We start from the raw sequence: 11,477 nt of genomic DNA on the forward strand, positions 1-11,477 counted from the left end.
ACATCTTAATCATATTTAGACCCACTCCCCTATCTGCACTCCTTCCATTAACCCATTGAGAAATTTTATGCAATTTTCATAAATGTTAAGGCCTATCAAGTCAACTTTGTGTCCCAAATGTCCCTCTGTGTGAATTCATCCCTGGAGACTGGTCAGCTTATCTAGGACCACTCCTTGAAAGAAGCTGAAGAACTATTGGCAACTGATCACTGCTGGCTGAGGGAGAGTTGGTGGTTGCTGTACTTTTTATTCACTATTATCAGAAGTGATTAATATCTGATATGTTAAATGTATCCAACTTAATTTCAAAGGCACTGGATACTGTGCATAAAGAAAAGCAATTGTTCCTATAGGAATATTAACTGCTTTAAATCTTTTGTATAAGAAACTTAGTGTTTTTGTGTTTGTTGTATGCATTGCATTATTTATAATTTATTGCATGGTAGATATACGTTATATAGTACATATCTTACATACTTGTATGTGCATATGCCATGTTACAATTTTATAAAATATAGTAATATAGCTAATACGATCCATATATAATGTGCTTAAATAAATCTCAAATTTCTTTGACTAATCTATGGAGAAATAATTAACTACCCTGAAAATTTTTCCGAATGGTGATATTTTTATTTCATCTGACTCAAGCACAAAGCTAATTTTAGAATATAATTTTCTTCTTCCATAAAAGACTCCAGGCACACTTCATTATCTTTGTTCTTTGACTACTCTTTTTCTGAGGGAAGTTGTTTGGTTGTGGGAGCCTCATTAGAGCAAATGAGAATAATTGTTTCATCAAAATTTGTTGTGTTGTTAACAGAAATCCAGAGACATAAAAATCATGCACTTGTTCTTTCAAGAACAGATTAAATTGAAGCATTTGAAGTAGGAAGTTTAAGTGAAATGAAATGTTTAGAATAGAAAATTTAATCAATCCTATAGCAATTATTAGTAACACCAAAGATAATGAGTCAATAGCTACTTAATTCTAAGCAATAGTAAGAATGCCTGCATTCAAGTACAATGCTTCTGTTAAGAGATTTGATGTAACTTGTTTTTCCCTTCAATTTCTGATGATTACTGAGTCTGAAAGTGAAATCCAAGGACATTTTTAAGTGTAGATTTTTCCAACTCATGAACTATTCATGAGCAATGATCCCAAGGAACACATAGTATCTGTCTTTGACCCTTATGATTCTGAAGAGAAATCCATCACTGCAGAGAACTCTGAAAAAAAATTCTATTTTGGAGCATATATTCATAAACTAATATCCAGTTCCTGGTTTTAAACATCAAAAAATAATTTAAATGATTCTCTCAGAGAGATAAACACATTATAATCTATTATAAACAAGCTGCCCCTGAGTTAAGCTTTTCATTTAGTAGAATCCACAGTCTCTCAGAGATGAATTAGCAGGGATGGAAGCCATTTTGATCCTTAAGAGCTTGGAAGTTTTACGAGCCATATAGTGTCCCCTTTCTATTGCTTTCTTTCAGAGACATGTTTTCTAAATATCTTTTTTTAGTTCTGAGATACAGCAGATGCCATCCATGTTCTTCTAGGTTCCCTTTATAAAAACAAACCTATGTGTTTTTTTTTCCTTGAGGCCTCTTTTCATAAACAGGAGAACATAGTTCAGGACAGAAATGACAGTAAAAGCAGGCCTGAACAAATGATAATGGAAATTAAGAAAATGACCCAGTTTCTTTGAATTTTGAGAAGAGTATCTCTGTAAGGACATCTTCAAGAATTAATAGAAGGACACAGTGAGACTTCCAGTTATTCAGCTTTCTAATCTGCTAATTAAGAAACTATATAAATTGAATTTTCTCTTCATAGCACTCCCGGTACCATCTCTTATATAACGTTTTTGGCCTCAAGGTATGCTTATGAAGATATGCAACTTGAGATATCTATAAGAACAAATTTCGTAGGGTCCTGGTGCTGGGCTTTATGCTACTTATGGTGCTGGTCCTCAGTTCTATACATGTCACTTCTCATGAGAAAAGACATATAAGGATCAAATGGACTGTGTTTGCTCTCAACCACCTTCATGAGAGATGTGACACAATAATTTGCTAAATATTCTGTTGCCAGCACTTGAAAGAATGAAGTTCTACCTGATGGTTGAGTCCCATAGACTGGGTTCATTAAGGGCTACTTTTTAGGGGAAACATGTAAATGGAGTTTGTGTGTTATCTGAGGCATTCACATAATTCAGAATGATTTCACTCACAATGTAGGTTAGATTTGATAATAATCTTTTGTGTTCTCAGGCTGAATTCCAAACAGGTTTCTCATTATCTGTCATTATCTGTGAGTGTTGTGTTTTCTTATAGGTATTGCATACTTTTTGTTTATTTTATTCTCACTCAGCCTTCCATTGATAAGAAACTTTCTTATCAATGCTTTTCCCCTTTTGATATGCTTTTTAATGTAATTTATAATTTTTTATCTTGTGTTATGCTTTTTGAGGTTTCTCTGTTTCACTGTCTGTAGCTTTGATTACAAGCTTATCATATTTACATTACTTTTTGTTTGATTTTTGCTAGTAATCCTATGGGAAATCATACACTCCAGACTGATTTTTATGTTAATTTACTGGTTTGTGGTAACTTAGCCATTCAGAAGAAATAATACAAACAAACAATACAAGCTGAATACACTCTATGCTGTGTTATCTCTTCAGTGATAGTTTTTCATTGAATTTTTCAACAAAAGACAAACAAAATAGAGTGCCTATAAAGAGATTCATGAATTACCTATGGCTTATAAAAGCCAGTTTAAGTTCCTAAATTTATAAAAATTCTGAGTTGTCACATTCATTTTTATATAAACATGTCTCATTTTCTACTAAGAATGGCACAAGTAAAGAAATCAATAGTAAAATGAAAACTTATCCCTACTATGAAAACAACTTACAGATTAAAATATTCTAAATACAGGGGAATTGAAGAGAAGGCTTGGCTCCTGATTCTCCAAGGTTCAAGTTTTCTACACTTTACCTGGCAGCATGAAACACTTCAGATAAAAGAACACACCAACACAAACAACACATAGACATACATAGAAAGTCAAGTAATATTAAGCCTCATTTTTCAGAATATTTACAAGAAAAACACCGACAATGGCCAAATCTTGATATGGACATGGAACAGCAGAGGCTTTCGTTTATTGAAGACAGGGATGAAAAATTGTACAGTCAAGATAGAATACAGTGTGGTAGTTTATTATGTTAACTAAACCTGCTCTTGAAATACAATCTAGCTGTTTTCCTCATTACTATTTACCAAAATAAGCTGAAAGGTTATGTCCTTAGAAAACAATTTTCATATGCATGTTTATTAAAATGGCAAAGCTAAATCCATTTTGTTCTAAATGACGTTTGCCTTACACTGCTCCTGCGCAGCCACTCCCACTGAAGCCAGGCAGTCATGAAGGCTGCATTTGTAGTTTCAGGAGGTACATTGTTTCTAGAATACTGGAAAACTTCCAACTAGTCCAATATCATGTCCTGTTACCCAGTTATACCTGCATCTTCATGGAGCCCATTGTTTTTGAAATACTGAAAAATGGTTTTCCTAACCTAAACTTCTTGTTAACTGAAAATGTCTTTGGTAGCCTACTTGCTCCTTTTCTGGTGTAACAAAAGTGATCTAACAATACTCTGGTTATTGAATTTGCCCCTGGCATGGTTTTAATATGATTTTTAGCTTTATAAATCCCACTCTGCTTCCTCTTGGGGTCGAGAGTTCTTTTGAGTGTTAGCCCCCTGGACCACCTGATATGATTAAAGGACTCTTTATGTGACCATCTCTATGTCACTATGGGGCATTTCTCTATGCCTCATGCCTGACATTACATTTATAACAGCATTATTGATTGTTGACAATACTTGGAAGCACTAATTACCTTTTAATAACTATTTCCTATATCTGATATATAATAATGTAATAAAATCATTAAGAATAGAAAAATAAATGAGTTATACATACACTGTGTCTACAGTGACACTAAACTGATCAGTGATTGATTGTCCAGAAATTAGGGATGGGTGACGAAGGGGGAGAAAAGGAGAACTAAACAGTTGGTGAATGAATGAATGAATGAAGTTCAATATAGTAACATGGCATTCAGAGATTTTCTACCCTGAGTCTGATCTCTGTTATACAGAATAATAATTAGTATAGCCTAAAGGTTCCTTTGTTACTTTTTAAAACTTTTTATGTGTATGCATGTATTTTATGTGTATGTGTGTATTGCCTGTGTGTAGATAGGTGCACCCACACTGTGTATTGCCCATGGAGGTCAGAAGAGGGCGTCAGATAACCTGGAACTGAAATTACAGACAGTTAACTGCCTTGTGGGTGATGGGAATCTGCTCTTAACCGCTGAGTCATCTCTCCAGCCCACTTTGTCACTTTTAATAATATTTTTTTCTATTATTTTCCAGTGATTCTTGTATTGAGCTCCTCATTCCATTGCCCTATTTTCTTTTTATAATAATAACTTGGGAAACACTAATTTTCTCTGCTGCAGCACCTTAATTTCCTTGATTATAGTCCTAATATAATAAATATATATATATAGTATTTTTGATAACATAAAAATTAGCCACTGGCTTAATCCAACTGCACACTAGAAGATCAATAGAGTGGTTCTTTTTTCTACTAAAACTTGCTATTAAATTTTTATTAAAATTTTTAAGGAGAAATTGTCTGATCGGACTGAATTATTGCTTTTGTCATATTTCTTTTTGACGAGCACTATGATTATTCATCTTCTTTTCTTCTGAAGATTCTCTTTTAGGAATGCAACATTTGCTTTACTCAAAGCACAGTCTCTTCAAAGTGTTAGTATTCCTCAAGTTAACTCAAAACCATCCTATTTCAAGTTTTTTTTTTTAATAGATTCCCATATTTTTATCTCATTCTCATATCCCTATAGCCTGCCTACACTTTCTGTCTGGTCACATTAAATGATTTTTAGAGCAGAAATCATGCCTTAGTTATATTAATCTTCTTTTCTACTGTGTTTATGTGCATTTTATATTAATTTTAGTTAATTATTAGGAGCTCCTGTATGTGCAATGTCAGTGATCTTTATAATACATCTAGTGAGATGGCTCGATGGGTAAAAGCACTTGCCACCAAGCCTCATTACCTGAGTTTGTTGATTGGACAGACATGTTGGCAAAAGAGAATTTTCTCCCACAAATTGTTTTCTGATTTCCACAGCATGCCATTGCAAATATGCCCCTTCCCCCAAATAAATAAATAAATGCAAGAAAATAATTTAAGCATATCTAATTAGTCTTTTAACTATGCTATTTAACACTTGGGCTAAGTTCTTCTGGTTAACCTGAAAACATGGTTGACAATTTCCACAATTAAGTGATACTGTCAATCAGTATGTAAAAGCCGTTTAATGCTTGTGTTTCATAACTCCATTTATTTTAAGTAATTTGGAAAGCTTATCATTAGTTTTTGAATTTCTCTTTTATGCAATAAGGCTACTCACATCTGTGACTCTGACTCAAAGCATTGTGCCTGCACATAATAAAGGCTTAATAAATATTAACTCCTTGTGACATGATGCTTTCATGTCATTGTCTGAGGATATGTTTGGGACCAAAACACATGATGATTCAAGCAATGAATAAGGACTTCCAATATTTATCTTATAACTAAAAATTAACAGTAATTATATATGATCTAATTTAACTTAAATTGAAAAAGCCCTAGCAAGTGTTGTTTCTCCTAATCTCAATACCTAAAGAATAAAAATAACAGTTTTTATATTATTTTTTCATCAAATTCAGTGAAATCTTAGTTCCTTTATTCCTATTCATGAAATGAATTGTGTCTGAGAAAGTAGAAAATGAAAGTTAAGCACTTTTGAAAATACAAACCTTCCAGTCCACTTGAAACTCCGTAGGGAACTAACACTCTAAATGGAATGTTTTGATCTGAATGTGTTCAGGTTTCTTCTGGGCAGAGGTCGATACATCCTAATGAATCTTGTTTAAATGAAGATATCCTAAAGAACGCAATAATGAGAGCACTCCTAATGAATTTCAAATGAAATTCATACACCTGCCAGGATTACCAAAAACTCATACTAAATTTATCTATCAAATTGTGGAAGAATTTGAAATTATTGTATTCTACGCTATTGGAATATCTATATAAATACATTCATATTTTCAAGTATTTGATTTAGTGGAGACATATTATTATCAGCATACGTTACTTCGTTTTGTTCCTAACCATTGGTTTCAAAGTAATATTTGTGAAATATTTTGTAGTATATTTTTAAGCATATTTTCATATATCTAACACTTTTCCTTCTATTAGATTTTATAAATTCTTGAACTTATATATTCTTTTCTTTTTGAGTCAGGGTCCTGGAACTCACTATGGAGTCCAAGCTGGCCTTGAACACACAGAGATCCTCCTGCCTCTGACTCCCAAGTGCTGGGATTAAAGGTGTTCACCACCATGCCTGGCTAACTTATATATTCTTAAAAACAACCTATGTCATTGATTTTTAGTGTTTTGTTTCTTTCTGGGATGTTTCAGTCATTCCTTTCCCATTTTAGTATGAATAAATTTATAAATTCATTTATTTTAAATAATTTTATTGATTCTTTGAGAATTTCATACAGTGAATTTTGATCACGTTTAGACCTCTTCCCTCAACTCTACCCCAACTTACTATCCTCCCCCTGAGACCTGATGACTTCTCTTATTTTTCTGTTTTGAAAGGTCTGTTGAATCTGTTTTTCCAAACTGCTCTTGGTATGTGTCTATCCCCTGGAATCTAGTCAACCTACCATGCTTCATATCCCTACAGAAAACTGAGTCTCCCTCTCAGAGCAGATATCAATTGCCAGTAGATCTTCAGTAGTGGCTGGGGCTTCATGCCCTTCCCCCCTCCATACATGTTGGTTTTATCTGGCTTGGTCTTCCACAGGTCTTATGCATGCTACCATAATTATTTTGGTTCACATGTGGAACTATTCTGTGGTTCAGACAATATAGCTTTCTTGTATTCAACTACCAGGTATGTTCTGACAGTCTTTCTACCTCTTGTTCCAAGATGATCCCTGAGCCTTGGGAGGAGAGGCTGTGATACAGGTATCTCATTTAAGGTGAAGCATGCCACAGTCTCTTATTCTCTTCTTGCTAACTAATCATTGACCTCTGTGTTAATCTCCTCCTACTTCAAGAAGAAGTTTCCCTCGTAAAAGTTGACAGATGCACTGATCTGCAGGTATAACAATGTCATTAGGAGCCACTTTAATACTATGTCTTTTTAGCAAAATAATAGTAACTAGTTATCTCCTACATCCTGTGACTTGTCTAACACAGGTTCTTGGCCCTGCTGACAGTGTGGGCTCCATCTTCTGAAGTGGGTCTTAAATCCAATCAGAAAGTGGTTGGTTACTCCCATAGAAATATTCAGTCTATTGCATCAGTGGCACATCTTGCCAAGCCAGGTGTTACTGTAGCCTTTAGGTTTCACTGTTAGGTAAGGTTTATGGTTACTATTCTCCTCCAGTAGCATGCAGAGCACCTTCTGGTACTGTGAAAGTTAGCCAGCAGAGACCAAGTTTCAATCAGTAACAGTTTGATTTTTCTTTAATTTTTCTATGACTGAAGCATGCAGTATCTTCAGAAGTAGGGTCTTATCTTCAAGTTCTGGTAGGTAATCAAAGCAACAGAAACATCCACTATTGTTTGAGAGTGCATAGGGCCTACCTGGTCAACAAGTCCAAAAGAAGGAGTTCATTCTTGGGATTGGGTTTTTATTTGCTAGCCTGTTGTGTGTAGCGGGGCAATTGAATCCCAATAACTCCACTTAAACTCTTTTTACATTGCATGTGTATAAATTTTATAAAAGTTCTACAGTACTAGATTTCCATATCACTTTTTCAAAGTGCTTTTATTGTTAGTTATGCCTCCCTTTAATCATTCCTCACCCATTTAAACCTTCCTATGACATTACTCCCCTTTCCCTCTTTATATCAATCCATTATACTACTCATCCCATAAACTCCTACCTATGTCTCCTAATTAGTTTCCAAACCTCTATGGATTTTCTAATTTAGAAACACCTATCTAAACATTCAGAACTAATTCAAGACTATCATCCACTTATGAAACAGAGCATAAGAGAATATGCAAATGTATAAGGAACTGAAAACCTAAGCACTGAAAAAAGCAACAATCCAATTAATATTAGGGCAAGAAATTATACAGGGAATTCTCAAAAGACAAAATTCAAATTACTGAGAAATATTAAAAATATGCTCAATATCTGTACCCACCACGGAATTGCAAATTCAATCTGTTTGAGATTTCATCTTAACCCAGTCAGAATGGCTAAGATCCAAAAATCTAAAAAGGAAAATGGTGACAAGGATGTGGGGAAAGGAGAACACTTATTTCCTGCTGGTGGAAATATAACCTGGTGCAACACTATGGACATCAGCATGGAGAAGAGCTAAAAGAAAAACTAAAAATATATCTACCACATGATCCAGCCATAAAACTCTTGGGCTTATAACCAAAGGACTCTCTACCCTGTTATAAGGATATCCCTTCATCCATGTTCACTGCTGGTCTACTCACAATAGCCTAGAAATAGAAACAACTAGGTATCAATTATCTGATGAATGGTAATGAGAATATAGTGCATTGACACAATGGGGTATTATTCAGATTTAAAATAAACATGATCCAGCCATAAAACTCTTGGGCTTATAACCAAAGGACTCTCTACCCTGTTATAAGGATATCCCTTCATCCATGTTCACTGCTGGTCTACTCACAATAGCCTAGAAATAGAAACAACTAGGTATCAATTATCTGATGAATGGTAATGAGAATATAGTGCATTGACACAATGGGGTATTATTCAGATTTAAAATAAATGAAATTCACAATAAATAGAAGTAGTTGGAAACAATTGTCTTAACTGAATTTTATTATTTATTTTGAAAACTTGCTCATGTTTGGTATTAAGATATATTCTGGTAAACTTTGATCCTTAATGAATGTAATTTTACTTTTAAAAACTTTTTATTCACCTTCTATAGTTTAATAAGAGATAGTTATCAAGATTTTCATAAATTGGAGAGATCAAGTTATTTTCTCAAACAATAAAGGGCTAAGTCTCAGGAAAGGAAGACATGCCCATCCTGATTATTATAGCAAAATTCATGTAGTTCTTTTTCTTTAAATCCTCATAGTAAATTATACAAAACCTCATATTTTGAAGCAGTTATTTGTTATAGAATTCCCAAACCACAACCATGTTCAAAAGCCTAGGATGTTAACAGGAATACAATAATACTTATATTGCAGTGAACTTTTGTTTTCATGTTGAATTTTCAGAGGAATTAGAAGTTTCCTGTGTAAACCTGAATCTGAACTAACCAATGATTTACAAATATATTCAACATGTTTCCATCCTGTTATGTCTTGTAATTGCCATTATTCACAATAATAATTTCACAAATTTCCTTCAATATAATTTCTTATTGTGAAATGATCAAGGTCAATATTAGTTATTCTAAGTCATATTAATAAGATGTGATAACAACCACAGATAAGCACAGTTTTACCTGAATTGTCTTCCTGCTAAGGTGTGTAAGTTCAGAGAAAGCATAGGGAAAATACCATATAGAGTCTGAGTGACATTCTTTACATTAGCTGACCATACATTTCAAAACTACCCCAAGTTATCAAAATCAAGGAAAATGAATGGATGGAGAATCAGTCTCCTTTGAAGGTGAGGCACCTTATAGGTTGAGCATTCTCCAGAAAATGGCCTAATACCCATGCATCAACAGACAACCCTAATTGGCCTTCATGGGTTATAAAAAAAAAAGAAGAAGAACATGAAGCTCAGAATGGGATGTATGTGGGTAAGGGGAAGAATTGGAGATGACAAATAAGGGTGGATATTATCATATTTCATTATATACATGTATGAAAATTTTCAGAGAATAATTTTTTAAGAGAAGATGTTATAGAACTTAAGAGACTAAGAAGACATACTAACTAAATGGATGGAATTGTGGAACAACAAACAGCACTAAAACTGTAATAACAATGCACTGTCTTCTCTAAACCAAAAGGTGTTGTTGAAATGTTTTCTTTTAATATTTTATTATTTTTATTTTATGTGTATGAGTGTGTTGCTTGCATGTATGTAAGTGCACCCATGTCAGGCCTGAAAAGGTAATAAGGGGGTATTGGATCCCCTGGAACTTGTGTTAGAATGGTTATTAGCCCCCATATGACTGTTGGGAAGAGAACCCAGGACCTCTACAATAGCACCCAGTGCTCTTAACCATTAAGACATCTCTCCAGATCCCAAAGAAGCATATTTTTGCAACAGAGAGACCAATACAGAGTTCCACAAATTGTCAAATATAGAGAATAAGTATGTGTGAGATGCTTATCCTTAAGCGACACATCTTCAGTGAACTCTGAACAGAAGATGAGCCTCCCAAGACTTAGGGATCATTGCGGAAGAGAAGACAGAAAGATTGTAAAAGCCAGAAGTGGTGGATGACCACAAAGATTCCGTTTTCTAGGCAGCTGGCCAGTTACACATATGAACTCACATCAATGGTGACAACATGCACAAGTCCCATGCAAGCTCAAACCAGAAAAAATCCCAGCATAAATGTGGGGATGTTGATAAGAATTCTCAACCTAAGAAACACATGGCTGGGGGGAGCTGGAGAGAGAGTCTCTTACTGGAATGGGACTTTTGATAGTTTATCCAGGCTCCAGTGGCTGGACACACACTGAAGGACATTTGGTGACCCCAAGCAAGCAGACTCTATAGGTGTAGGTGTATATATGTAATAGTGAACATTAAACTGGGTGGAGGACAGTAAGATAAGGTGCAGATAGGGGAAGGGATTTATTTAAGTACCATCAAATTCTCTTGCATGAAAATGACAAAAACTGAATAAGAAACTTAAAGGCATCTTTTGAGAGGGTTGATCTCCAGAATATAAAATGAAATTAATGATTTATACACATAAATAAAATTATTCAAAGATGTGTATTACATGTTTTTCCTTCTTAATTCATAAAATAGCCCCATGTTAGGAGGAATGGTCAGCCTGTCTTTCATTTTAAGATCACTGTAAATTCCCACATTGTTTTAAGAAACAATAGAGACAAATACTGTATGCCTTTTGTCCAGCTTTCCTCAAGGGCAACATTCATCATAACTATACTACAAATATTATTACCAGGAAAGTAGAATTGATAAAAATGCAGCAACTTCATTTAGTTTTTATATATACTTTCTTGTTTCCATGTTATTGTGTATGTTTTGTTCTGTGAAATTTTATAACATGCATATTCATGTCAACATGATCAGTCAAGACACATCACAGTTTCATCCCACTCTTCTATTCTCTTAGAAACCTAGCCACCTCTCT

The 11,477-nt window shown here is 34.3% G+C and overlaps 1 pseudogene; it reads left to right on the forward strand.

The window, feature by feature from the left end:
- Positions 1-10,237: 10,237 nt before the first annotated feature.
- The window catches only part of LOC103730167, a 5,607-nt pseudogene continuing 4,367 nt past the window's right edge, over positions 10,238-11,477 (forward strand).

This window comes from Nannospalax galili, unplaced genomic scaffold (genome assembly GCF_000622305.1).
Source record: "Nannospalax galili isolate Female #2095 unplaced genomic scaffold, S.galili_v1.0 scaffold1733, whole genome shotgun sequence".
Lineage (NCBI taxonomy): Eukaryota > Metazoa > Chordata > Mammalia > Rodentia > Spalacidae > Nannospalax > Nannospalax galili.